Below are 26,476 nucleotides of genomic sequence, written 5' to 3'. Positions count from 1 at the left end.
TAAAACGTCACGAAGCAGTCCTTAAAGACCTGCATGCGGCTCCAGAGCCACGGGTTGCCGACCCCTGCCCATGGTAAACTGGACTTCCATGGTAAACTGGACTTGGTAAACCGGACTTCCATGGTAAACTGGACTTCCATGGTAAACCGGACTGCCATGGTAAACTGGACTTCCATGGTAAACTGAATTTCCATGGTAAACTGGGCTTCCATGGTAAACTGGGCTTCCATGGTAAACTGAATTTACAAGGTAAACCGGACTTCCATGGTAAACTGGGCTTCCATGGTAAACTGGACTTCCATGGTAAACTGTGCTTCCATGGTAAACTGGACTTCCATGGTAAACTGAACTTCCATGGTAACTGGACTTCCATGGTAAACTGGACTTGGACTTCCATGGTAAACCGGACTTCCATAGTAAACTGGACTTCCATTGTAAACTGGACTTGGACTTCCATGGTAAACCGGACTTCCATGGTAAACTGAACTTCCATGATAAACTGGACTTGGACTTCCATGGTAAACCGGACTTCCATGGTAAACTGGACTTGGACTTCCATGGTAAACCGGACTTCCATGGTAAACTGAACTTCCATGGTAAACTGGACTTCCATGGTAAACTGGACTTGGACTTCCATGGTAAACCGGACTTCCATGGTAAACTGGACTTCCATGGTAAACTGGACTTGGACTTCCATGGTGAACTGGACTTCCATGGTAAACTGGATTTACACGGTAAACCGGACTTCCATGGTAAACTGGGCTTCCATGGTAAACTGGACTTGGACTTCCATGGTCAACCGGACTTCCATGGTAAACTGGACTTCCATGGAAAACTGGACTTGGACTTCCATGGTAAACTGGGCTTCCATGGTAAACTGGATTTACAAGGTAAACCGGACTTCCATGGTAAACTGGGCTTCCATGGTAAACTGGACTTCCACGGTAAACTAGACTTCCAAGGTAAACTGCACTTCCATGGTAAACTGGACTTCCATGGTAAACTGGATTTACAAGGTAAACTGGACTTCCATGGTAAACTGTGCTTCCATGGTAAACTGGACTTCCATGGTAAACTGAACTTCCATGGTAACTGGACTTCCATGGTAAACTGGACTTGGACTTCCATGGTAAACCGGACTTCCATAGTAAACTGGACTTCCATGGTAAACTGGACTTGGACTTCCATGGTAAACCGGACTTCCATGGTAAACTGAACTTCCATGATAAACTGGACTTGGACTTCCATGGTAAACCGGACTTCCATGGTAAACTGGACTTCCATGGTAAACTGGACTTGGACTTCCATGGTAAACCGGACTTCCATGGTAAACTGAACTTCCATGGTAAACTGGACTTCCATGGTAAACTGCACTTCCATGGTAAACCAGACTTCCATGGTAAACTGAACTTCCATGGTAAACTGGACTTGGACTTCCATGGTAAACCGGACTTCCATGGTAAACTGAACTTCCATGGTAAACTGGACTTCCATGGTAAACTGGACTTGGACTTCCATGGTAAACCGGACTTCCATGGTAAACTGGACTTCCATGGTAAACTGGACTTGGACTTCCATGGTGACTTGGACTTCCATGGTAAACTGAACTTCCATGGTAAACTGGACTTCCATGGTAAACTGGATTTACATGGTAAACCGGACTTCCATGGTAAACTGAACTTCCATGGTAAACTGGACTTTCATGGTAAACTGGGCTTCCATGGTAAACTGAACTTCCATGGTAAACTGCACTTCCATGGTAAACTGCACTTCCATGGTAAACTAGACTTCCATGGTAAACTGAACTTCCATGGTAAACTGGACTTCCATGGTAAACTGCACTTCCATGGTAAACTGCACTTCCATGGTAAACTGCACTTCCATGGTAAACTGCACTTCCATGGTAAACCGGTCTTCCATGGTAAACTGCACTTCCATGGTAAACTGGACTTCCATGGTAAACTGGACTTTCATGGCAAACTGCACTTCCAAAATAACAAGAGCCATATTTTCGAATCCGGTAAAAAAAAACCCTCCACCGCCCACAACATTTCAAGAGCCGCAATTGCATCGTGAACACGGGGACGGGTGGCGCTCACTAAAGAACGTCCCCCAGCCAAATCCTGAGTTGGGAGCCCCCGGGACCCCCCCACCCGCACTCTCCCCTCTCTCTCCCCTCCATCATCACCACCATCACCACCATCCCCCCTTCCCCCCGGCCACACGTAACCCCTTCGCGTCATCATCCGCTTCCGCCCGCCCGCCTCCTCCTCCTCCGCAGAGGCGCGGGCAGAGCGAAGGGAGGCGGAGGAGGAGAGATCCGCTGAGTCCCAGGGCACACAGGGTTGGTGGCAGTCGAGACGGAGCAGACGAATTGTCGCACCACCACCACCACCACTGTTGTCCACCACGCCTGTGCCAAGCTCGGGGTTTGGTAGTTGTTGTTGCTGCTGGTAGACAGTGGTTGTTTGGTGGTGCTGGTGGTGGAGGTATTCGTGTTGCGGGAGGTAGTTGGTGAGTAGGTGTGGTGGAGGTGGTTATCTGTCGTGGTGGTCGTAGTGCTGTGGGAGGAGGAGGTCACGGTGGGTGGAGGTGTTGGTGATAGTGGTGGGGAGGTAGTAGTTGTGGTGGGTGGTGGTGGTGGTTGGTGGTGTTGGGACCCAAGCCCGACTGAAGGAGAGGAAAGGGCGCGGCTTTGCAAACCATCGCCGGCCGTCAACCCCGAGGGGAAGACGATCCCGGTGGGGTGGGGGAGGCAAGACACGGCCGAGATCAGAGTTTGACTCGACCCACGAGGACGACGACGAGGAGGAGGGAGCTGGTGGAGGTGGACACGAACAACAACAACAACTCGCCCTCGACCAGCCTCCTAATCGCCCCCCGGATTTCGTGTTCAAAACTTTCTCGGTGAGTGCAGTGGGGGGGGGGGTAAATGTGTCCTCCTCATTGCCCGTTACATCTGCACGTAATGTTCGCTGCTCGTGGTGGAGGTGGTGCTGGTGGTGGTGCTGGTGGTGGAGGTGGTGGAGGTGGTGTTGGTGGTGGTGGTGCTGGTGATGGTGGTGCTGGTGATGGTGGTGCTGGTGATGCTGGTGATGGTGGTGCTGGTGATGGTGGTGCTGGTGGTGCTGGTGATGGTGGTGCTGGTGATGGTGGTGCTGGTGATGGTGGTGGAGGTGGTGGAGGTGCTGGTGGTGGAGTTGATGGTGGTGGTGATGGTGGTGGAGGTGCTGGTGGTGGAGGTGATGGTGGTGGTGATGATGGTGGTGGTGGAGGTGCTGGTGGTGGTGATGGTGATGGTGGTGGAGGTGGTGGAGGTGCTGGTGGTGGAGTTGATGGTGGTGGTACTTGTGGTGGTGGTGGTGGAGGTGGTGCTGGTGGAGGTGGTGCTGGTGGAGGTGGTGGTGGTGCTGGTGGTGGAGGAGGTGGTGGTGTTGGTGGTGGTGCTGGTGGTGGTGGTGGAGGTGGTGGTGGTGTTGTTGGTGGTGGAGGTGCTGGTGGTGGTGATGGTGGTGATGATGATGCTGGAGGTGGTGGAGGTGATGGTGGTGGTGATGGTGGTGGAGGTGGTGGTGGTGGAGGTGCTGGTGGTGGTGATGGTGGTGGTGGTGTTGTTGGTGGTGGAGGTGCTGGTGGAGGTGATGGTGGTGATGATGATGCTGGAGGTGGTGGAGGTGATGGTGGAGGTGGAGGTGCTGGTGGTGGAGGTGATGGAGGTGGTGGTGTTGGTGGTGGTGATGTTGTTGCATCCAGCGATGACTTTGGGTGGGGCCTCCTGCGGTCGGTTTACACAAAAACGACAACTTTATACACTCCCAGAGTGCGATAATGTAACGCGCTTGTCGAAGAGTTGTGTTTTTGCACTATCATCATCAACGCCACCACCACCACCACCACAAACACGTGGAGGTGCCTGCACTAAAGCACACGATGCCTTGCCCTGCTGCAGTGCGCACTTGATGTAAGGTATTGATGTATCAAAGCTGAGCCAAGTTTTTAATCGTCTTTAAGAGTCTACCGAGAAGACGTTTTGTCAATCCACTGCTGAATGAAGGGGCTATTGAACGCCGTGTCACACGCAGTGAGGGTTTTGACCATACTTCACCCACGCTGGTCGTGGCGGCGAGGGGTAGGGTTGCTATAGGACCAGATTCAGATGGCGCTCGCCACTGATGTTAGCCGTGACCAGGCGCAGTTTGAAGAGTGCACGTTGCGCTAACCGCTGCCCCACCGCTCCTCCCCAGCCACACATTACCAGAGCGATAATCATTACTCTTTTACACCCCCACACACACACACGCAATGCACCGCGCATGTGTTGTGTCAGGCTGACATGGCGTGCTTCTAGTTAACGTGACCACATCGTGGAGACGTGCTGCGTGCTTGTGGAGCCCCCCTCCCTCCCATCTCTCAAGCTAAGCAGGGCCGAGCCTGGATAGTGCCTTGCATGGGTGACCACCGTGGCACAGAGACGGCTGCAGTAGGCCTTGTGGCCGGTAGAGGGCAGTGCAGCAGAATCGATTGTCATCCTGCACACTTCGATCAGCTTCGTCAACCCACACGGACCAGCGTGGGGAAGTATGGTCAAATATCCCCCACGGTCGTCATTCGGTAGTGGATTGACGTGTGCCTGTGTGGGAAGCAGTGTGCCGGATATGTTGATGTAAACTGCAGCGTTGCTGCTCCGCCGCAAGAGAGGTTAGCAAAGTTGTGTTCACATTTCTGTGGCTGGCTCAGGAATCTTAGAGGAAATTATTTCCTGTTTACAAACATTACATTCAACAGGAATGTGTGTCTTTGCATCCAACAGTGTCCCTCCCTGACAAGTATGGTGATATTTTTAAGATTATTACGCTGGATAATTTGTGTAATTCTTGCTGGGTATGATGATGGCCCAATCATTCACTAACCGGTGCTAGTTAATGCACAACGCATTAGGCTAAGGTCTAAGTAGCTGTGTAGTCATGGACGGGCATAAGGCGGCCACTGACTTAATTATCCTCATAGGCATGACAACATTTTTACTGTAATTAATCACTGGTATTACTGCATTAATCCGCATTGACCGGCGTGGTGAAGTATTCTAGATTTGAAGCTTTCGTGACTGCAAGGATTCATATTCTTAGGTTTTTTCGGTAAAGTCACGTAGGTAAAAACATTAAAATTAATAAAAGTAAGATAAAATAAAAATCACGACGTTTCGGAGGCAACACAAGCTTCCGTCTTCAGGTGGAATGTTTTTACCTACGTGACTTTACCGAAAAAACCTAAGAATAAGAATGTGGTGAAGTATGGTCACACAAACTCCCCGTGACCAACATGAGCATGGGGGAGGCTTTCATTCAGCAGTGGATTGACAACGGGATGTTGCAATGGCAATGATTGGTTCCAGTTAGTATATTTTAAAATGCTTCCTGCTCAAGAATAAATTACATCAGCAGCACCAGTGAAATGCTTGTAATGCAACAGCAATGTTGGTCAACCAATAGTGAATACCACAAATGAATGTCAAAGACAATATAATTTAATCGTGAACCGACGCAACTTGTTTAGGTTAGTCTGGAAATTGCCGTTCTTCTCGACAGTAATTTCAATAATTCTCCAAGTGAATTTTTATTTTATTTTACAAGATGTTTATTTCAACCGTTTAAGTCTCCCCAAGGACTAGTGTACAATCGAACCCTGCAGGCTCAGTGGAAATAACAAACATACTTACATACCAATATTAACGTACACACTCACATGCACAGTAACCATTATAGTTCTACAAAGACAAAGATTCCCCCCGTATAGCCTTAACACTGTTGGGGCAAGTGCTGTTAGCGAGCACCTATGAAGGCCGGCACAGTGGCACACGAGGGATTTGGTGGCTAGCACCTTGTCCGACCGCCTTTGTCTCCCCAGTGGCGATGTCTACTGCGCCACCGCACCAGATACTCAGTTGAGGCTGAGTCAACCAAGGGGAGGCCTAGGACCTGTTTAGAAAAACACATACTTGCTACACAGGCTCATCTCTACGCACGTAACTCTTAGCATCTGAATATACTTGCAGGCACTCGTACAACACTTATACTTTATACTTGTAGATATACACATGCTCTACTCGTATATATAAAACACATGTATTGTACTCCTATACGGTATATTGCATACATACATATATCCATGAACAAATATACATTTACTCACAGTCTTACCTTTTTAACTAACGGTCATACCTAATTGTATGCTCACGTGGATATAAACTCATGCACACACATTCACACGAGAAAATGCTTACGGTGTTATATATTTTGTGCCTTGTGTATACTGCATATTTTATAGTATGGCAACTTTGTCCAAGAGTGCCTTGTTTTGTGTTAAATTCATTATATAATGATGTGATGCTACTGCTGCTGCTGTGTGTGCATGATCATGCCACTAGATATGCAAGCACTTTGAAATGGAGTGGACAAGCCCTTGCGAACTAACATCAGGGACGGTTGCATTAAATGCAACTCAATTGAAATGTTTCCATTAGTTTTGTATCTGAACGAATGCAAACTGAGGGATGATTTTTCGCTGAAGGAGTCGTATACAGTACAACTGGTCACAGATGGCCCTTAAAGTCCGGCATGATAATTGTGCATTCCATTACTCCTGGAATCTCTGTACCTTTGTGGAGGTAAGGATTGCTGGATCACGCAGATTGTTAAATTCACAATACTGCCTTGGGCTGCGAATGAAATGGCCAGGTAATGGTAGTACAACAAGTGGGTTCAAGAACCTATCGGTGCGGACCTTTGAGCGTTATCCCGGCGTGTGCCTGGTGGGATTCCTCTGGGTACATCTATCGCGTGGAAAACACTCCTGAAGGGGAGAGTGACAACATTTCCCAAAGCCAGGACCCTCCCGAAAGCAGACAGTGACAGGCACTCTGTTGAGGACTTTCTAAGGCATAGAAAAAAATCACAGTGAAAATTAGATGCAGCACCATACACTGGTTTATAATTCATACTTTATGCATTGCAATACGTATTTACACCATTCTGTGGTGAGCGGTGGTGCATTGCTTTACACGGAACTCTGTTACCAGTTTGCTGGGGACATCTCCTGTCCGTGATGGACATCATCAGTGACAATTTATATCAACCTGTACCTTTTCCTGGTCCTCTTTGGGTCGAATAATTCTTAAATGTGTCCTGTACCTCAGGAGATGTGTTCATAATCAACATTGGGGAGAGCAGAGGTGGTTGGGCATAGTGCTGGCTGCACAACCCCCTTCGTTTGCTGTCATGTCCTTAATAGGTGCCCACTTATGGCATTTACTCCTACAGTGTATAAGGTTACATGGGGGACCATAGCCATCGTTATATATACTGTATAAACATAGCCATTCTTTCAGCACAAATGGTTTTTTAACTATATATGGATAATATATCTCGGCAAACTGTCAATCTGTGCAAAGGCGTAATCGGGTAACGGATACATACGGTGATATGACCGTATATGCCGTGTAAAACGTGCAAAATCGGTCAATGTATATACACTTGTGTGCACACGTTGACAATACATTATGACAGACTAGACTGTAAGTAAAACTGATGTAACCACAAAGTCATATTTAAAGGGAATCCCTAAGCCTATCCGTGCCCATTTGCGGTAATGCATATTGATACGTTTGATGTGATTATCAGCTCGAACGCCATCTAATGCGCCGGCGCCCGATGGCCTAATGGCCTTGCTTTCACAGCTGATGCCTTGGGGGTGTGTGGGGGGGGTGGAGTTTGGGGGGCCCCGCTGCTGCTCACAACTCCACTGTTGAGTGTCCCTTTCCTCCCCCTGACACAACATACGATTGGTGGTGTCACAGAGGAGAGGCGGGTTGGAGTGACTGCCCTCGCCAAAAATTGAATGGACGTGAGAATCGCGTGATTCGTAACTTTGCGGAAAGCCAACACCGTTAATGTTCCACAGGTACTGTATGGAAGAGCGATGGGCAGCCACAGTGGTGCAATGCGCTGTACGAAGCGGGCCGCCTGAGTAGCGAGTGATATTTGAATGAGCGCTGGCCCTCTCTTGTCACCAACTCCACACTGGCCGGCATGATAAAGTAGCCGACACGACCATGCGCGGCCCTCCATCCAGCGATGGATTGACAAACTTCCGTCAATTATTATTAAGCACCGCATTAAGCAAGGAAGGCTGTTTGGAGATTGTGATTCCGATCTAATTTTTACAATCCCGCTGTAAGTATTTTAACGTCTCTTTTTTATTGAGCACATGTTTATTTTCATTGATTTTTAGCAGGGTAGAGGTGAGTTATGTTTGCATGCGGCGGGCATACTGTTGTGGAACATATGCCAGCCACTTGTGCATGCTTTTGAGGTCTGTTAGGAAGTAGAAAATATGTGCAAGCCATGCAATTATGAAAGTGCAGTCTTCGTACTTTCCTACAACCCCACAGAGCACTGCTCTGCATTTATTTATCAAGAGATGTACGACTACACTGTTAAGTGATTCATGTTTGAATGGGGAACATTGGTAAATTGAGTGAGATTGTCCCGTGTTGAGCGATAAAGACTGACATTTAAAAAAAGCCTAATGGAGGCCACTCCTCTTCCTACTACGCACCTTTATGAAATGTAGGAGTAACCTTGCCACTTGTCTGAAGGTGTTATAATTCTGTTATTTTAAGTTTCAATGGTTTGCTTGTAAGAATGTTTTCCTTGCAAAGAAGTTTCTTTCAAACCCCATCTGGTCCAATTCCTTTGCCAACAAAAGTCCTTTTTCGCCCCACTTGGGGCAAAAGACCACACGCCCTTCATTTTGTATGGCAACAGTACTCCATTTGCTATAACAGAGTGACATTTTCGTCCAAAAACGGAGCAAATGGGCCCCCTTTTGAACTTGCGTGCAGAGCCGTTAAGTTTACCTTGTGAAGCTAAAAAAAGAAAATCCCGCTATTTAACAGTTCCCCGGACTCGTGATGATGCCATGCAAGATTCATACCTGTCAGCTGCAAGCGAGTGGCATTTTTATGAACATGGCAAAAGAACAGCGATTACTTGCTTTCACATGCCATGCAGTATGAGGCACGGTGTTTTTGTGGTAATTATTTTTTGTTAAATTGCCTGAAGCAATACTTGTCAGTTCTTGCTCTGTCGGGTGACAAGCCCTCCCTTGGAAGACGGAGTGGCTGGGTTTCTGTGGGTGCGGTGGTACGCAAGTCCGCAGTGTCTGTTCTCCGCCTGTCCCTGTTATATGTGAACGTCAAGCCCATACTTTCTCCCCGTTCGCCAGGTATTCTCCCCGTCCACTGCATTTATAAATGCATTACATATGTTCGTATTGAATATACTGTACTCGTCTCTAGTTGCTGATTGTTTTTACACACAGGGTTCAATGCTGTTCTCTGTTATTCTTGAGGCTTGGCTGTTAATAATACTAAGATTTCTAAAAGTTACAGCACTGCCTGTAATGCAGTAAGGTAGGTGCAGCATTGCAAGTGCCTGCTCATCCCACTGCTGGTGGAAGGGCCTCCAAGATGGTATTTAGGCTCCCCTTCCACGCTGGCCAGATGTCTTAGAAGAGGTGGGTAAAAGAGGTGGGAGTTCCCCATAGTTTATGCCACCCCTCGTGACCAGCCGATTAATTAATTGTGGTGTTACCCATGTATACTGCTGGCGGGACCATACAGTAATACACTCATAATAATTCCCTTTCTCCAGGAATGCTTTATAGAGACTCTTATCAGAAGGTTTCTGAATTGGGATGTCTGGCCGATCCCATTAACGAGTGTGGCTTCATGTGGGAAGAAACTTGAGGGACCGTACCTGGCGAAAACCCACACGTGCGAGGAGATAGCACTCAGGGCACCTTTGCTGTACTACCACCTTGCAACCCAAGTCTACAATATCTGGTGTCCCCAGGCAGTCTCCCAACCAAGTACGAACCAGGCTCAGCTCGGCTGAACTTCCGAGATCTTTCGAGATTGGGCACCTTGCAGGGTGATCTGATCAGAGGCGAAACTGCACATGCACCTGCAGCGACATTGCTTCTCGTGGTGCAAACTCCAACTGTAAGACAATATTAATAAATGCATTTGTTATATTTTGCCAACACAGATGGTGGATTCAAATGACTTGCCCACGTACAGGACAGAGGTCTCCTTACTCGGTGTGTACTGCGAGTAGCGATCTGCATGCTGCTTCAGTACTGGGTTGCCCGGAAGATTTGCGATCCTGTTGACTCAGCACTGTGCCCTTTTAGAGAAGGCCTTTGCGTGACCCGATTTTCGGTTGTGGATATCGAGCGCTAAATTACTCCGAGGGTTCCCTTGTTATAGAGTTGCCCCGGGGCATCCAATTTCTCAGCGGACATAGCCACGCTGTTTTGCGTGATGGACCTTGGCAGGACTGCCCCCCGTTCGCTTGCCGGCTCGGTTGCCCTTAACGCTAGATCAGGTGGCCACGTAGCTGTGTTAGGAAACTTAATTAAGGCACCCTCTTGAATGCACAGCATGCCTACTGCTTGGGATAATAGGCTGCCTTTTAAATAGTGCTGAATTACAATTCTGGGAATTACTGGAGTGAGTAGATTAAACGTAAAAAGAACATTAATAAATAATGATTGTATTCTCTTTGTGTTTAAACCTGTGCAGCCAGTCCTGATAAAAGAAAGCAAGGGGAAAATTGTTTCTTTTGTTTTCCTCCTGCCATAGGCGGCAATGCTGCAGGTATGAGACTGTGTCCGATGAGTTTGTTTGTGGGATGAGGCTTCTGGATGTCGGCCTGTGGAATGGTTCTCGGTAGGCATGTAAAGATTCTCAGCGATTCGATAGTGTGCTACGAATCAGTCACGATTCAAATGAACTATCGGTAATTTGGATTGTCTCGTTTTAACAGTCTGCTTGTATCGTTCCCTGTTCTGTCTTGTTCCATCTATAGCCAACCAGACACTAGCCATGTCTACAACCTAAATCGGCTAACCAGCCAGACAATATCAATACCCATAACAGTGACAAAGCAGTGAACCAGACACTAGCCAAACCATAACGGTGACAAACTCGTCAACTAGACATGAGCACAACCTATAACCCAATCAAACAATGCTCGCCAGACTTTAACCCTATACCTAACCATAACAAACTGGCAAGCAGGTCCTTAACACTAGTCCTACCATGGACCCTAGGCCTACTAACTATAGCACCCCCTCTTTGTGCAACTCGTGTTTAACTTTATTTTCCCCAAAAAAATCCACTTTTTTCCACTTTTATCATTGTCGTTTGTCCACTCTGGCGTTGGCATTTACGGGTGGGGTCGTGGGTGGGAGGTGCGTTTGACCCTCCCCTCCCCCACCCACACCCCCAGACCAAAAAATTGGGTTGTGTGCAAACTCTGTTTGCTGCCACTTCTGGGTTCCCTTTATTAATTGTTGACATAGAAAATAGCAATTACCCTCGGTGTGGTGAGAGATGTGGCAGTGGGTGGGTGGTGCCCGGCCCTCGTCCTTATCCAGAACGTACTTTCGGAATCTTCCCACTTCTTTGAGAACATTTCCAGCGAAGTGTTCATCAGTTGACGAGTCTGGCACGGCGCTTGTGTTGTTAGCAGGGGTTATAGTATCAATTGTATTCTTGCATGTGGAAATATGTTCAGGAGCTAAATACCAATGTCGAGGGGTGTTAGCCGCGACGAGAGGGCTTCGGGAGAGAGTTCATTTGCTTTTTCCATTCCTCTGAAGGAGCGCAGATACCAGTGGTTTACAATATGCTCGCAACGCAACGCTAGTATCAGTAATAATAATATATTGTCTTTTTTTATCCACGAAAGCCTCACCCAGTCTTAAGAATCCTTTTCACGTGGATACTTAGTTTGGGATATTTGGGACGATTAAATTAATACATGTCCTTGGCATGTGGGAGAAAACCGGAGTGCCCAGAGAAAACCCATACATATGTAGGGGATGGCACTCTAAACTCTGCACAGATAGATTCAATTGATTACTGTACTGCTGAATCCTCGTCACATTATCGCCCAAACATACAACATCTGGCATTTCCAAGCAGTCTCCCATCCCAAGTCCGAATCAGGCTCATCCCTGCTTATCTTTCAAGATCTGACACATTCAGGGCGATTTGGAAGTATCGTCTGATGGTTGCCGATAACGTCTCCCATCTGCACCATACATACACCCACCAACCTTCAAAAGCAAAAATGCCTCGTATACAGTGTATTTGCGGAGGTAATAGTATTTTATATATATTATTTTTTCAGCGGGGCTGCTGAGCTGTGGTTGGGTCTGCTGAGCCCATCAGCCGCTGTTCTGCTAAGCATGTTACCACTTAACGCCCCCGACCATGTGGGCGTACAAACGCGAATTGTAAGCAGCCGTCCGTAAATGTCGCCGATTTTTTTTTCTTACAGTTGTGTTCTGTGCAAGATTGTCACTAAACTGCACCGTGCTCCCAAGGTTGTCTCGCCCTGTGCCCCTTTCAAAAACAGGAGGAGACGGTACGTTGTGTTCTAGAAGTTCGAGTTGAAAGTTTTTATTTTAGTTCCTGTAGCATTTCTACATTGCAATAGTGTCTAATTTACTATACGTTAATGGTTAAGTTGGCATGAGTTTACATTACGGCTACAGTGGAGTAGACATTTTTCTAAGTTTGGGTGCGGTGGCAGGAGCAGACAGTGCTTGTTATATGATGGTTGTTTAGATTAAACAAAAATCTTTTCAACGATCAAGAATTTTACGACTAATTTGTGCTCACTGGTGAGATAGGTGCGTTTGCCACATTCCTGTGTCAGACGCCAGTCTCGCCAAAGAGACAACTGCGGACTTTCCCATAGCTCGCGGTACTAATTCTCATTTATCTGCCCCCGAGGCATGATGGGCGAAGTCAATTCCCTGACTAGGACTGAAACTCCCAAAATTCTGATGTGAAGGTCAGTGACCTGCCGCAGTGCTGCCCAACTGAGAAAATGTTTGATGATTGTGGGGTCGAAGCCATTCCCACACACTTTGCTCGGCGTGAAATTGGATCGCCTTTACGCCAACGCAGTTTCATGTCCGTTAAAGGTAGTGCCTGGTGGTTGTTCGATGTGGGGATAAGTGGAGGTCAGTGGAAGCCACAGTAATGTTTAGCCTTTTAAACTGCAGGGGTCATGTTAGCTTTCATAGTGGGGGAGCAATATGAATAAATTGTGGTTTTGCAGGTGTTCCTTGCTTGGCATATGCATATCGAGTTAATTCGAGTTAATTAAGCAAGTAATCATTTATTAATGCGATCATATTAAGCTAGCTTGGCCATATCGAATGTGGGAAATTTAAAAGCTGCTGCTGCTGGATTTGTAAACTGTGGAGCTTCAATTGAGTCGGTGCAATCTGTTTTAAATACATTCATTTTCATTATGGCGGGATGAAACAAGATCCTCAACTTATATTATCCTCTCAATTTAGAAAGTCCTGCAAGTTTCATTTTGGAGTTTTTAGCCTGGGGATACATTTTCTGTGCCAAATAATTTTGCGTTCATTGCCTTTTTGTCATTGTTGTTGTTTAGATCATTGGCTGAACAGGACATTTTTCAGCTTCGGAAAAACATGAGGACCCAATGAGATTTCGGTAGCCCTGCCAAATCCGTTCCGCATGTATCAGCGGTAATCAGCTCAGGTTGACGTAATTACATTTTCTCGACGTTGCTGCGTTATGTATCACCGCCATGGAATGGTACAAAATAATCAACTAATGTTTTAAATAAATGCAGCGGGGGGTGCATGGTGTTGGGTGGAAAACTTGTTAGTTTATTTTTTCAGAAACGCAATCGTTGGCCGCAGCGCTGTTTCCTCGCGTAGACGTGCCCTTCCGACGATGGGTCACGTTGCTAGGCATGCGCTGGGCGTTGACCTTTTTCACTTTTCCGTGGGCATCCTTTTTCTCACTCATATGGGGCGAGGTTTCCGATAGGCCCAATGTGCCAAGACTTCGGTGCCGTGACGGTCTTGTGGTGCCATGATGGCGGATCGCCGGAAGAATTGCAAATGACATGAAAATGTATCTTTAGGCTAATGACACGAATGAGACGGAACATACCAGACTGATAGTACACACGAGACAGTACAAATGAGACAGAAGAGAATATTTTCTTAAATTGCCCTGACTTGTGAGAATTTAATCGCTTTACATGTTTACATTATGCATACTACTGGGTAACTGGACATGCCGTCCTGTCTCATTGCAGGGTGGTACCAGTAGTAGCACTAAGCCTCAGCAAAGAAGGGCCTGGGTTTAACTCCCTATTCGGTTACCACCTTACCATTGGGAGTTTGTATGTTCTGCCCCTTTTTTGCATTTGTTTCTGGGTTTTCTCCTATGTTCTCCACTTTACTCCAATATTAAATAAACATACAATGTATTTGGTCTTGGTCAAACATCCAATGGATGGCTTAAGCTTTTCCTGCAAATATACACAATTGCGATTACAACATCGGCCCCTGCTGCGAAAACAATGCAGGAACATCCTGAAAAAGATTCTAGAGACTAATTTAGGCTTTCCCGGGTAAACAAGCAGAATAACAATAATAATTTTCAAAATAGATCATGCATATTTTTAAGTACCTAATCTAACAAAGCAGTACACCGGGGACCCTCTGGAAAGCCCCTGTTTCAAAGGAGAAGAGGGGAGCCATTGTTAAATTATTCAGCGATGGATATACTCATTGAAGACTGCCACAGTCACAGTTAATGAAATTATATGAATATCCGTAGCGGCACTATTGCAGCTCTGCTACCGAAATCAGTCGAGAAGGAGGAGGGAAAGCGAGAGGGGGCGGCGGGAGTTCCCGATGAAAATCGTTGCGTCTGCACTCCTGCTTGAAAAACATGAGCCACTGCCTGTGACGTTTGCACAAACATTTGTACTCAAGAATTACATTCGGAGATTACTCCTCCGCTTGCTTGTCGAACGTCGCCTTTTTTTCGCCCACTCTTGCCAAATTTCGTTTGTGGACAGTGTTTTTTTTTAGAAATGCTCTCCTTAAACAAAACAGCTGGGTTGTAAATGCCTCCCCACCCCCTTCTATCCATTGCTGGACATATCCACCTGGACAAATGTGGTAACAGTGTGTTCGTGGCCTTATTATTAGGGTGCCATATTGAAAGATTCCTCAAGAATCGGCAAAGTGAAGCAGTTTGCCAAGGCTGTGTACATTTATTGCAGGGCCAGGCCGGCTATTCTTTGCTAGTATTGTAGCAGAGCTCGTATAAGAGTGTTGCTCGGCTTTGTGGAATGTCTGCAGCTGTTATGACTATGGTTCACGGAAATGTAAGTAGTGGTTCCGAAGCAGATTATTTACTTCCAACTTAAAAAAAGACACGTACAAGTTTCCTGAGGGGGTCAGCAAACTGGGTTTGACAAGTGTACATGTTTATACTTACAGTTTTTACTTTAAACAATTGTTTTATAAATAGATTCTTAAACTTGTGTTATATTTATACATACACTGTATCAAGTTTCAAATGGAACATGTACGAAATAATCATTAGCAGAGCGGTGGTGGCTATGCACGTGGCCTGTAATCCAGCACCGTGGAGCTGAGAGTTGGTGGATCACCACAATGTTGTGAAGCTCCTTACCCATGGGTGTTGATGAGGTGCCATACCCTGGCGCGCCAGGAGAAGGCAGTACAGCAAGTGTACTAATCGGCATTTGTTTACATCTTGTTAAGGCGCTCTTCTTCCACCTCCAACTCAGCTTATATATAAGCTCCTAGCTTGGCAGTGTCTCATTCTTCACCTGAAGACGGCTGCTTGCGTTGTAGCCGAAACGTCGTGAGAATTATTTTATTATGTGTTATTTTTATTATTTTATTACTTCCCTTCTACGTGACTTTACCGAAAACACCAAGAAGATGAATCTGTGCGGGTGTTACCCCCTTGCATGTGTGAGCTTTCTACGATTGCGCTGGTTTCCTCCAACTTGTATAACCACTGACAGAAAACATCTTAAAATAAAAACCCAATACAGGACCCTCCACAAAAAGAGTTGTACGACTGTGTGGCTTTGCTGGATAAATAAGTAATCACAATTATTATCATCAGCATTGATCTATCGACTGCTGGATGAAGGCCTCCCCAAGTTGTCAATATCCCTCGTAGTGTTGTGATATAGCAATGTGTCGTTACTGCACCTGAGTGTATGCTATAGGGTTGTTTGGTCTGTCACTGTAGGTAGAACCATGGACCTCTCCATGCTTTTTTGCCCATTGTCAAGTGTCCATGTTTCTTATCTCATAGCTCATTGTAGGTAGTATACACTGATTGGTTGGAGGGCCAGTTAGGGTAGTCGTACGGGCAGACGCCCTTTTCCAAAGTTATTCAAAGCGACATAACATATTTTCCATAAACTGCGTTGGCGAAATAAACGCATACATATAAGTGGAGAACGTATCAACCGTCTCGGATGTTCTGAGGACATACTCATGATAACCACCAAATGATATGAGTTATAGGAAAATACTGAAGAATGTAATGAAGAAGGCTGCAAAGTTAAGCTGAAGATAAATACGAGTAAAATACGCACATAGCCTTGAAAAACTCCGAAAATGTATTTTTATTTTTAAAACACCACGTTCATTTTTTAGACGTTATCTTCATTTGGCCCGGCACACAGCGGAGCACGCGGTGTGGCGCGCACAGTGAAAATTAAAAGCTTCATTTTTTTTCGACCTCCCGATGCCATAAATGGGTACGAGGCTTTGCTCCAAGCACACCCGGGACATGTGCGTCCCGCAGCCTCCGCGCTGGAATGAATTCCTAACGGTGGAAAACAAGTATGTCCTGTTTCACATGCCCTGGGGAGCCTGGACTGAAGACGCACTAACCCGCTTGTCCGCCCGCCCGCTCACTCACTCATGGGACGCAACAAAACGGGCCTCTCCGGCCAAGAAAACGAAGTGATGGGTTTATTGTGGCCAAGGAGGCGTGGGGGTATTGCCGATTTAGGGTCGGAGAATACGGCGGAGAAACTGCAGGTGCCACTGCGCAACTGCCGCGCGATGGATTGGGACTATAATGCTTGCATCAGAAAGATTCCATTTGAAATGCTTCAGTGCCCAGAGTCGCGTATATTGTTAGCCCATCCTATGCCCTGTTCGTTTTAGACTCGTTTTTTTGGTAGGGGGTGAAAAAATGTACCTGCAATTTCTGCGTTTCGGTGATGTAATATTCAGGGTTGAGAATCGAGATTCGAGAACCACGCTATATATATTTATTTACATGTATGTGAATGGTAGCACCTCCAGTGGCTTTGTTGAATAGTCGCATGCGGCTTTTCAAGGACTGCTCAGTGACATTATTTATGAAGGACTGTTTTGTATTCACGTGCATTGTGACTCTTGAAATAGAGTTTTTTTTTACCGAATTCGAAAAAAAATTCCTCTTTTCATTTTAGTTGCTGATTCATGACATGAACGAATCTCAAAGCTGTGATCATTATGCGCATTATTTGGTGTATGTATCTTGTGCTTAAGAATCAAAGTAAATGATTAATAGATGCATGATTAAGCATGCACTTTTTGTTTATAACGCTGAAGTTCGTTTATTCCTATTTACACGCCAGCGATTTGCTGCTGTACCTTGACTCTCTCTCTCTAGTGTCTTTGCGGCTGTCGATTTGCTGCATAATGTAATAGGGCTTCTTTAATAATCCATCGCAAGCTGTCGCAATATTTGTTACAGAGAAGGGCAACCCAATGCGTTTTCCTGGTGCTTCTTTGTCATAAGACTGCATCCTTGGGATGCCTGAAAACATTTTGGCAAACATTTGCAACAACAAAAAACCAACACCAATTTATTTCACAAAATACAGTTGAGAAAAATATTGTTACACCGAAAAATGCTCGTGAAAATTCCGCGTTCAGTACAACCTTGTAGGTGTCCGTGGTTGTCCTGTGGAGCTCTTCTCTCAACGTGGTTTTCGGGTCATACCGCAGTGTTCTTCGGCACGACGTTTCGCCCCACGTACCGAGAGCTTCTTCAGGAACCGTACATTGCCAAGCAGCATTCCCAACGACTCCGTTTGTCCTCTACGGTGTTGCTGAAAAACAAATTGGAGGAAGGGAAAGAGTTTATAAGTATTGTCATTGTGAAAACATTTGGTCATGGTATTTTTTAGACCTAGGGTCAAAGGGTCAGAGGTTGTACATAGTTCATCATTTCCTTTGGTCTCCACTTCCTTCCAATCTGAATGAGCCCAATTATATGCTGTTCTTGCAATTGGCAATATTTTCAGGAGCTAAATTCCAATATCAAGGTCTGATAGACGCGAGACGGCTTCAGGAGAGAGTTGAAGTTTTGCTATTTTTCTCTACAGTGGTTTACTACAGGACATCTGTGAAAAAGAGCTTCATAGCTCATCGGATTTCACCAGTATTCATAAATATTCCGATTCTGACATGGTCCAATGAGCCCTTATTTGACTATACAGTGCACCTTCCTCATATATGTGCTGTGACCGACAGACTGACTCACAGATGAGCAAATATTTTTTTTTACATAATGTAGTTGCTCAGTTTCATATTCTCATCGCACGTACATTGTTTGGTCCTGCTCACTAGTGGAACAAAGGAGTGGCATGGGGCAGGTTGGCTTCCGTGACGATCAGAAGAGACGGTCTGGAGAGAGCATCCGAGCGCTGGAACATCGCGTTAATACGCAAACAGCATTACCCTTGCTTTTGTGGCGCTTGATGATGACCTATCTCGTCCCACGAAATGTCAGTGCCATCGTCACCCTGATGTCAAAGCCGCAAGCCGATGTTCGACTCCTACTTGTGAAATGGAAAATGGGTTAGAACATGAGCTTGGAGTCACGGTCCTGAAACGCACGATCAAATTTAAACTATTTGAAAAATGCAGCCTGGAAAGTCTCTCCGAGTCTTCATTAAATATGTTTTTTTTGGCATGTTAGTCCAATTCCCACGAAGTGTATTTTTGATGTATGTTTACGCGTGATATTTGGTAAACATCTCCCAGGCCGTTTAATTATAAATGGCAATGTTCTGTGTGAGTCACTGGGAGCTCTGACCCATAAGCACATGTGGGTTGTGTGTGCGTACCTCTCTGCGTGCGTCCATTTACTTCTTGTGAGTGTCCACGCATGCCTCGCAGTGATCTAGCATTGAGATAAAAGCTAATGCACCGATAACATTCTTGAATATTTCCCTGCGCCTTTGCAGATAGATTATACTTGCAGCAGACATCGTGGTAATTATTCACTAAACCCGCATTACACACAATAAATGTTTAATAGAGACACAAATCCAATTTTTTGTTCTAATATTAAATCCGACCGACCATAAAAAACGTACAGTAAGGTTCATGCCCCATGCAGAGGGGAGTGATGGGGGGGGGTGCTTACAGTGAGGTTCATGCCTCTTTGGGGAAGAGGAGTTGGGAGAAACATTGCGCGTTCACTGCAAGGTCGACGCGTCTCGAACAGTGGCACAGCGATTGAGGTGCGGGCGGTGCAACTTCACCGTAGCCCACTGGCCAGAGGGACCCAAGTGCCAGGATACAAAGAGGGGTGACAAACTAATGAGGGGGGGGGGGGGGCTCCAGTTAATTAATTGCACAACCAGAATGGATTCCAACAACACTACTACGCAACTTCTCTCAGTACGATTCTTGGCCTGGCATTAAACAAGTAGTCTGTCTTCACTCACAGCAGGCGTTGGTGAACCCCGTCACTCTGTCACAGCCTACAATCGGACTGCAGTTTGCACAGCCCTTGAATGGACGCTGCTGCTGCGGCTGCTGTCAAAGCAAACAGGAAACAGTGTTTGGGGTTTGGCGGTCCTCTGGCTCCCAGGGAATTAAACCATAGTTGTAGCAGCCATGGTTCATAGGGGCAGCATAGGGCAACTGTTTATCACACGGGGCTGCAAAGGGCAATGGTAGCTTTTTACAGCGGTAGCTGTGGTTCACCAGGGGCAGCAAAGGGTCACTATGGCTCACGGGCAGCAGGGGAAAGCCATGGCATCAGGGCGATGTATGGTCAATTATGCTCAATAAATGACAAATTATACACACATTATACAGTATTGCTATCAATTCTGAATGATATTAAGTTATCCTAATCTTTGTCAAGTCACACGTGCTCTTGCTGCTGTGTGAGGGGTGGGGTGTGGTCAATCACACCGCCACGGAGTGTGGTTGCACCACCATCAGCCACCACGACTGCCACCACTGCATGCCACCGATAAGTGTTTTCTCTAGGCTGGTACGATCCCTGCCACACGTTGACAATGCCGGCCTCTCGGCACCCACTCCTCCACACCCTGTCACATTTAACCACTTACCCTCTAGATAAGGCCTATCGCCAGTGGCAGGGGACTTCGCCACTCCTGTGTTGCTTCAACCAGGGGTCGTGCGGTCTGAGTTCCTGGAGAGTGGGCGTGTATGTAACGATGCGTCGACTCATCAATTTGATATAGATTCCTTGTCTATGAAACTTTTTTTGAACTATAAACTATTTTTATTTTACCAGGTCAGGCCGACTGAGCTGTACAGATCTTTTTAGAAGCGACCTGGTCACAATGATAGCTCAAGCAAGTGGCTTATGTAGACATTTATAGCAGCCAAATACCCTAAACGCACGTTTCTAATTGTGGAGGGAAAAACTGGAGGACCCGTGAGAAAAATATACGTGATCATGGGAAGATGATGCAAACTCCAAATATACAGGCATTAGGGTCTTGATCGAACCCACGACCTCCTGCATACTCAGCAAGAGAGTTAACATCTCGCCACTTTGGCAAAATGTTATAATCTCCAAAAATGTTATCCCAAGTGTGACATCAGAGTAGTGCAGGCCTTGTTGTGAATTGACGTCCAGCAGAAGCGAGTATCTCAGAACTGCGTTCAACATTTACTACGCTGCAGTGGGAGGTAGCACTGAAACCTGCTTGTGTCCTGTAACTTTGTGTAGAATGTTGTCAGCCCAGGCTGTGACACTGATGTTACAGACCTCGTCATTTGATGCATGTAAAAAGACTGTCAGCTGATATACAACAGGGTATTGTTGAAGCGTCTTGGCCTGTTAACTAGAGTATGGCTAAATTTAAAAAATCTAAATCTGGATTATTCCCTTTGTGAATCAAACTTTTGTCAAATATAATTAAAATGTTTTGCCCCCTTGTCACTCGACTGCTGGATTAAGGCCACTCCTTGGTGTGTTGGCCACGGGGTTTGTTTAACCATAATTCACCACCCTGGTGAGTGCAGGTTGGTGAATGGGTGTTTTCAGGACTGGTTCAGATTTCACTCGCCACTGATGTCAGCCCTGGCTTGGAATTTAGCTCGGGTAACTGGCTTCAGCGCCGATTGCGTTCATCACTGCATCACCGCTTCCCCTCCCAATAGAATGAGAGAGAGATTCAGACGTATGAAACGAATTGCAGACTGTTATAAATTCACTGATAGATAACGGCCTTCATTCACCACACCATTGTGTCCGGCCATGGGGCTTGTTTGACCATACTTCACCAAGTGGTCAGTGATAGTTTAGAGAAAGTAATGTTCGTGGTTTGTTTACCTTTCCCATACTTTGCACTCCTATTGTTTTTTGTGTTGTTTGTCTTTGTAACATTCTGACCTGCCCCTACTGGACATCTGTGAAAAAGAGCTTCAAAATTTCTCCAGGATAAATAAAGAATCTGATTCTGAATTAAATACATCACAATAATAGTTATTTTTACTGAATAAAAGGACAATCGCGCTATCCTGGGAGACAACGGGGCGTGCTTCTTCTTGGTTCTTTCGGTAAAGTCACGTAGAATGGAAATAATAAAATAATACAAATTAAAATATAACATAAAATTGTTCTCTAAAAAGAAACATAATAAAATAATTCTCTAAAAATAAAACAATAAAATTATTCTCTAAAAATAAAACATAATAAAATAAATCTCCGAGAATTAGTTTTTTGTATTATATTTTATTATTTCCATTCTACGTGACTTTACCGAAAGAACCAAGAAGATGAATCCCTGCAGTCACGAAAGCTTTAAATCGAAATTTAACGGGGCGTGCTGCTTGCTCTGGCTTTATGTATATATGTAGAACTTCTTTCGCACCGTACGTAGCCGCCCGTGCTAATCGGAGGTGCAAAAGATGTGCAACAACACTTGCTTGCTTACGCGAGTCATGAGCAAGCATTATTATTTACTGCGCCTTCTTGGTTCTTTTCGGTAAAGTCACGTAGAAGGGAAATAATAAAATAATAAGAATAAACCAGTAAAATAATTATCACGACGTTTCGGTCACAACGCAAGCAGCTGTCTTTCCGACAGACCTGTTCTTCACCTGAGGATGGCTGCTTGCGTTGTGGCCGAAACGTCGTGAGAATTATTTTATTATGTTTTATTTTTATTATTTTATTATTTCCTTTCTACGTGACTTTACCGAAAGAACCAAGAAGATGAATCCCTGCAGTCACGAAAGCTTTGAATCGATATTTACTGCGTGTTTTTGTACCCGTCCGCTCCGCCGCCGTCTCATCTTGATTCACAGGTTCTCGTTTAGGCATCCGCGGCGTAACAATTCCTCCTTGCCACCGAGTGGGTTTTATGGAGTCGCCCTCCACTTAGGCTGTCAGTTCATAAACAAATGAGTTCGTGAATACATGATGGGAATTATTCACGCATTGCTTTAAAATTGCCCAATTATGTATGAAATCAATTACAGTTTACGAGTGACTGGAGCGGATTCTGCTGTGGCAGAGTATACACCAGTGCATCATGAGTAGAATTTCACGATTGCACACGGAGCTCGGAAGCCAAGCAGAGTTGAGTCTGGTTGGTACAGTACCTGGATGGAAGACTGTCCCCTATTCACTAGAGGGAGGTAAAGGGGTGTGGGGCGGGAGTCGGGGGGGGAGTGCTGAATATGAAGACCAATGATGCTGCCTTTCTGGGCTGGGCTCTCCCTGGTTCATTCCTTGGATTCTCAGAAGTCAGGCAAATGAAGCATTATTTCTCGAAGTCAGTGCTTAAAGCACAAGCCTCGAGGCAGGGCAGCGATGGCCAAAGGCATACAGGATTCCTGGTACGGACCAATGGCAGCTCTGTGCCCTCTCCAGCACGTGCTGGGAACCTGAGGCTATTTGTGAGTAAAAGGATGTAAGTAATAAAGCTCACGAAATCTTGTGACACTTGTTCTTGTGCTACAGTGCATGGCTTGCGCTGTATAGTCATTCTCACGGCCCGTGTGCGGAAAGCCACTTTGGGGTTTCTTTAGAATAAATACCAAAGCGAGTGCGGTCAATGCAAACCACCATCACTCGCCCTCTCATGACAAATCATCGCCCGCTCGGCGAAGTCTGTTTGCTGGTGCCGCACTGCCAACGCAGTCCGTTCGCTCTCCGGAGTCGTGCCGCGCGTCGTTCAGCACGACGTCCTTCGTTTCTCTCCACATGCTCGGAAGTTGTTTCCCGAGGAAGCTCCCTGTGCTTGAGAGTAAAAATTGTGAACTAGGTCCCAGCATGTGGAGTGATACGTGGAATATTGTTGCAAACAACACACCGTACAACCCGTAAACACATCAAAGAGGTATACAGCACAACCGCGGAAATTGTCTGAATAGCAATCCCTTAATTTTTTTTCTCTCACTTTGTGAATTTTGCCACCCACTGGTCTCCCATGCAAGAAAAAATTCTACCCCGCTACTTAAAAATGTTTGCGGTCGTCTGATAAGGCATGTATAAAGTTGGTAGGTAACCATAATACAACCCACGAGTTCTGCATACAATCCATATGCTGTAGTTCAGGTATGAGAATGAGAAATCATGGAATGTACACCGTTTCTTTCCATGCGTTGATTGTGCCGTCCGGATTTGATTCCTTTTTCGTGGAGCGACGCAGAAGAGTCCGAGGATGCTCCGAGATCATGGTAACCCGCACAAATATGTGCGCCCGAGGCTGTGATACGCGCTGTGGGAAGGTTTTGCCGCGTAATTGACTTTTATTTTTGCATTACGTAACTAATTTATCATCCGTGCAGATTAATTCCTCGTAGCAAGTTTGGCTGAAGTCGAGCCCACTTTAAGCGTGTCGTGATGGTCAAGCGCTCGAGGAAGGTCGTCGTCAGTATTTAAGCAGCTGGCAAACGTCAGACCAAGACGTTGATGCATGGTGATCGAGTCTTACAAGTTTTATAATCGTATTAAAGCCAACCTCGCAGAATAGCTTTTTCAGGATGGTCCCGCATTGGCATGTTTTTTCCTTTTCGTAAATGAGTGATTGGCTTGTGGGAGGAAACCAGAGGAACCGGAGAAAACGCACACATACGGGGGAGGTGACGTTCAAAGTTCTGAAACTCATAATCTTTTCCTTCCGGCTTCACGGCAGTGGTGTGCTCTTATAGTTGACACCGGTGGTATATTATTACAGGTTACAGTGGAAGTATCGCTATGATAAATTACACTCATGGTGTGCTGTGATAGTTTACAATGGACATGGGCTCTCATAGTTTACAGTGGTGATAGTTTATGCTTGTGATGTGCTGAGGGTTTACACCGGTGGTGTGGTCTGATGTTAACACCTCTTGGGCCGTAAGGCACAGCAACATGAATTGGCCCGTCAAATGCTTTCTCGGTGTCTCCGTGGTGAGCATCTGAATCACAATACTATACGATGCGAACAGAAAGTCAACACAGTTTCCTAAAACAGTGTCCAAAAGCCTTTTGTTTTGAAATGTTTTTAACCGATTCAAACAACCGAAATTCCTTTTTTGGTGTGTAGTTTTGTGCGTTTGTCTTTGCTCCTCCTATCGGAGCGCGTTCATTGCAAAACGTTTCCATTTCGTATGCGACGCACCGTGGTCTGAAACCGTGGCCGCGGGTCGTCCGCATTAAAAATGGCGTCCTCTGGTCTAGCACCGTTTGAGACGAGGCTCAAAATAAAGCTGACTCTGGTGTGGACCAATCAGTTTCAAGGACAATGCATATATTATCAGTGTTTTTTGTTTGCATTCTGACCACAAGCATTGTGGTTAATGCAGACATGATTCCTTGTGGAAGGTTTCAGTTTGGTGTTTTAACATCTTAACACCTGTTTTGTTACAAAAAAGGGGAACAAAAACTATTATCATACTTTGGTTCTGGAAAAGGAGGTCCCATAATGTAGATGCTCACCCCGAGCTCTCATTACTCTGATAGTGCATTGTCTTTGGGCTGTACGCCTTTTGGCGTCCTCTGGTCTAACATCGTTTGAGACGAGGCTCTAAAGAAAGCTGTCTCTGGTGTGGACCAATCAGTTTCAAGGAGAATGCATATATTATCAGTGTTTTTTGTTTGCATTCTGACCACAAGCATTGTGGTTAATGCAGACATGATTCCTTGTGGAAGGTTTCAGTTTGGTGTTTTAACATCTTAACACCTGTTTTGTTACAAAAAAGGGGAAAAAACCTATTATCATACTTTGGTTCTGGAAAAGGAGGTCCCATAATGTAGATGCTAACCCCGAGCTCTCATTACTCTGATAGTGCATTGTCTTTGGGCTGTACGCCTTTTGGCGTCCTCTGGTCTAACATCGTTTGAGATGAGGCTCAAAAGAAAGCTGTCTCTGGTGTGGACCAATCAGTTTCAAGGACAATGCATATATTATCAGTGTTTTTTGTTTGCATTCTGACCACAAGCATTGTGGTTAATGCAGACATGATTCCTTGTGGAAGGTTTCAGTTTGGTGTTTAACATCCTAACACCTGTTTTGTTACAAAAAAGGGGAAAAAACCTATTATCATACTTTGGTTCTGGAAAAGGAGGTCCCATAATGTAGATGCTCACCCCGAGCTCTCATTACTCTGATAGTGCATTGTCTTTGGGCTGTACGCCTTTTGGCGTCCTCTGGTCTAACATCGTTTGAGACGAGGCTCAAAAGAAAGCTGTCTCTGGTGTGGACCAATCAGTTTCAAGGACAATGCATGTATTATCAGTGTTTTTTGTTTGCATTCTGACCACAAGCATTGTGGTTAATGCAGACATGATTCCTTGTGAAAGGTTTCAGTTTGGTGTTTTAACATCTTAACACCTGTTTTGTTGCCAAAAAAAGGGGGGAAAAACCTATTATCATACTTTGGTACTGGAAAAGGAGGTCCCACGATTACAATGTTAAATGGGCGTCGAGGGACAGGAACGAACAGAAAAAAAACGCCTCCCAAAAAAAGAAGCGAGCGCAAATGTTTGGAATTTGAGTCGAGCGGCTGGGACGAAGCCGGCCCCCACTGAGCGCCCATTGCTTTATTTGGTATAAAACCCGGGCTTCCTGGCCTCGCTCCATGCGGCTCGGCGCACACGCGCTGACGCTAGATAAACAATCGCGGCAAGTTTTGGCAGCAGGCGTTCTCCGTAATATCATGCGTAAATAACGGGGCGCTTGTGGTTTTTTTCCGTTCGGCCCCTCAGTGCGCGTACAGCCGCCCATTACAGTAGCACGTCTGTTCA

General features: G+C 45.7%; 1 protein-coding gene across 1 annotated transcript in view; it reads left to right on the top strand.

Moving 5' to 3' along the window:
- Positions 1-2,246: 2,246 nt before the first annotated feature.
- The window catches only part of TLN2 (talin 2), an 80,207-nt gene continuing 55,977 nt past the window's right edge, over positions 2,247-26,476 (top strand). The window contains exon 1 of the mRNA XM_078599869.1: positions 2,247-2,907. The gene's annotated coding sequence lies outside the window, so the exon portion shown is untranslated. The remainder of the gene's footprint in view (positions 2,908-26,476) is intronic.

This window comes from Lampetra planeri, chromosome 13 (genome assembly GCF_965212315.1).
Source record: "Lampetra planeri chromosome 13, kcLamPlan1.2.h2, whole genome shotgun sequence".
Taxonomy (NCBI): domain Eukaryota; kingdom Metazoa; phylum Chordata; class Hyperoartia; order Petromyzontiformes; family Petromyzontidae; genus Lampetra; species Lampetra planeri.
This window is presented reverse-complemented; position numbering and strand designations above follow the sequence as displayed.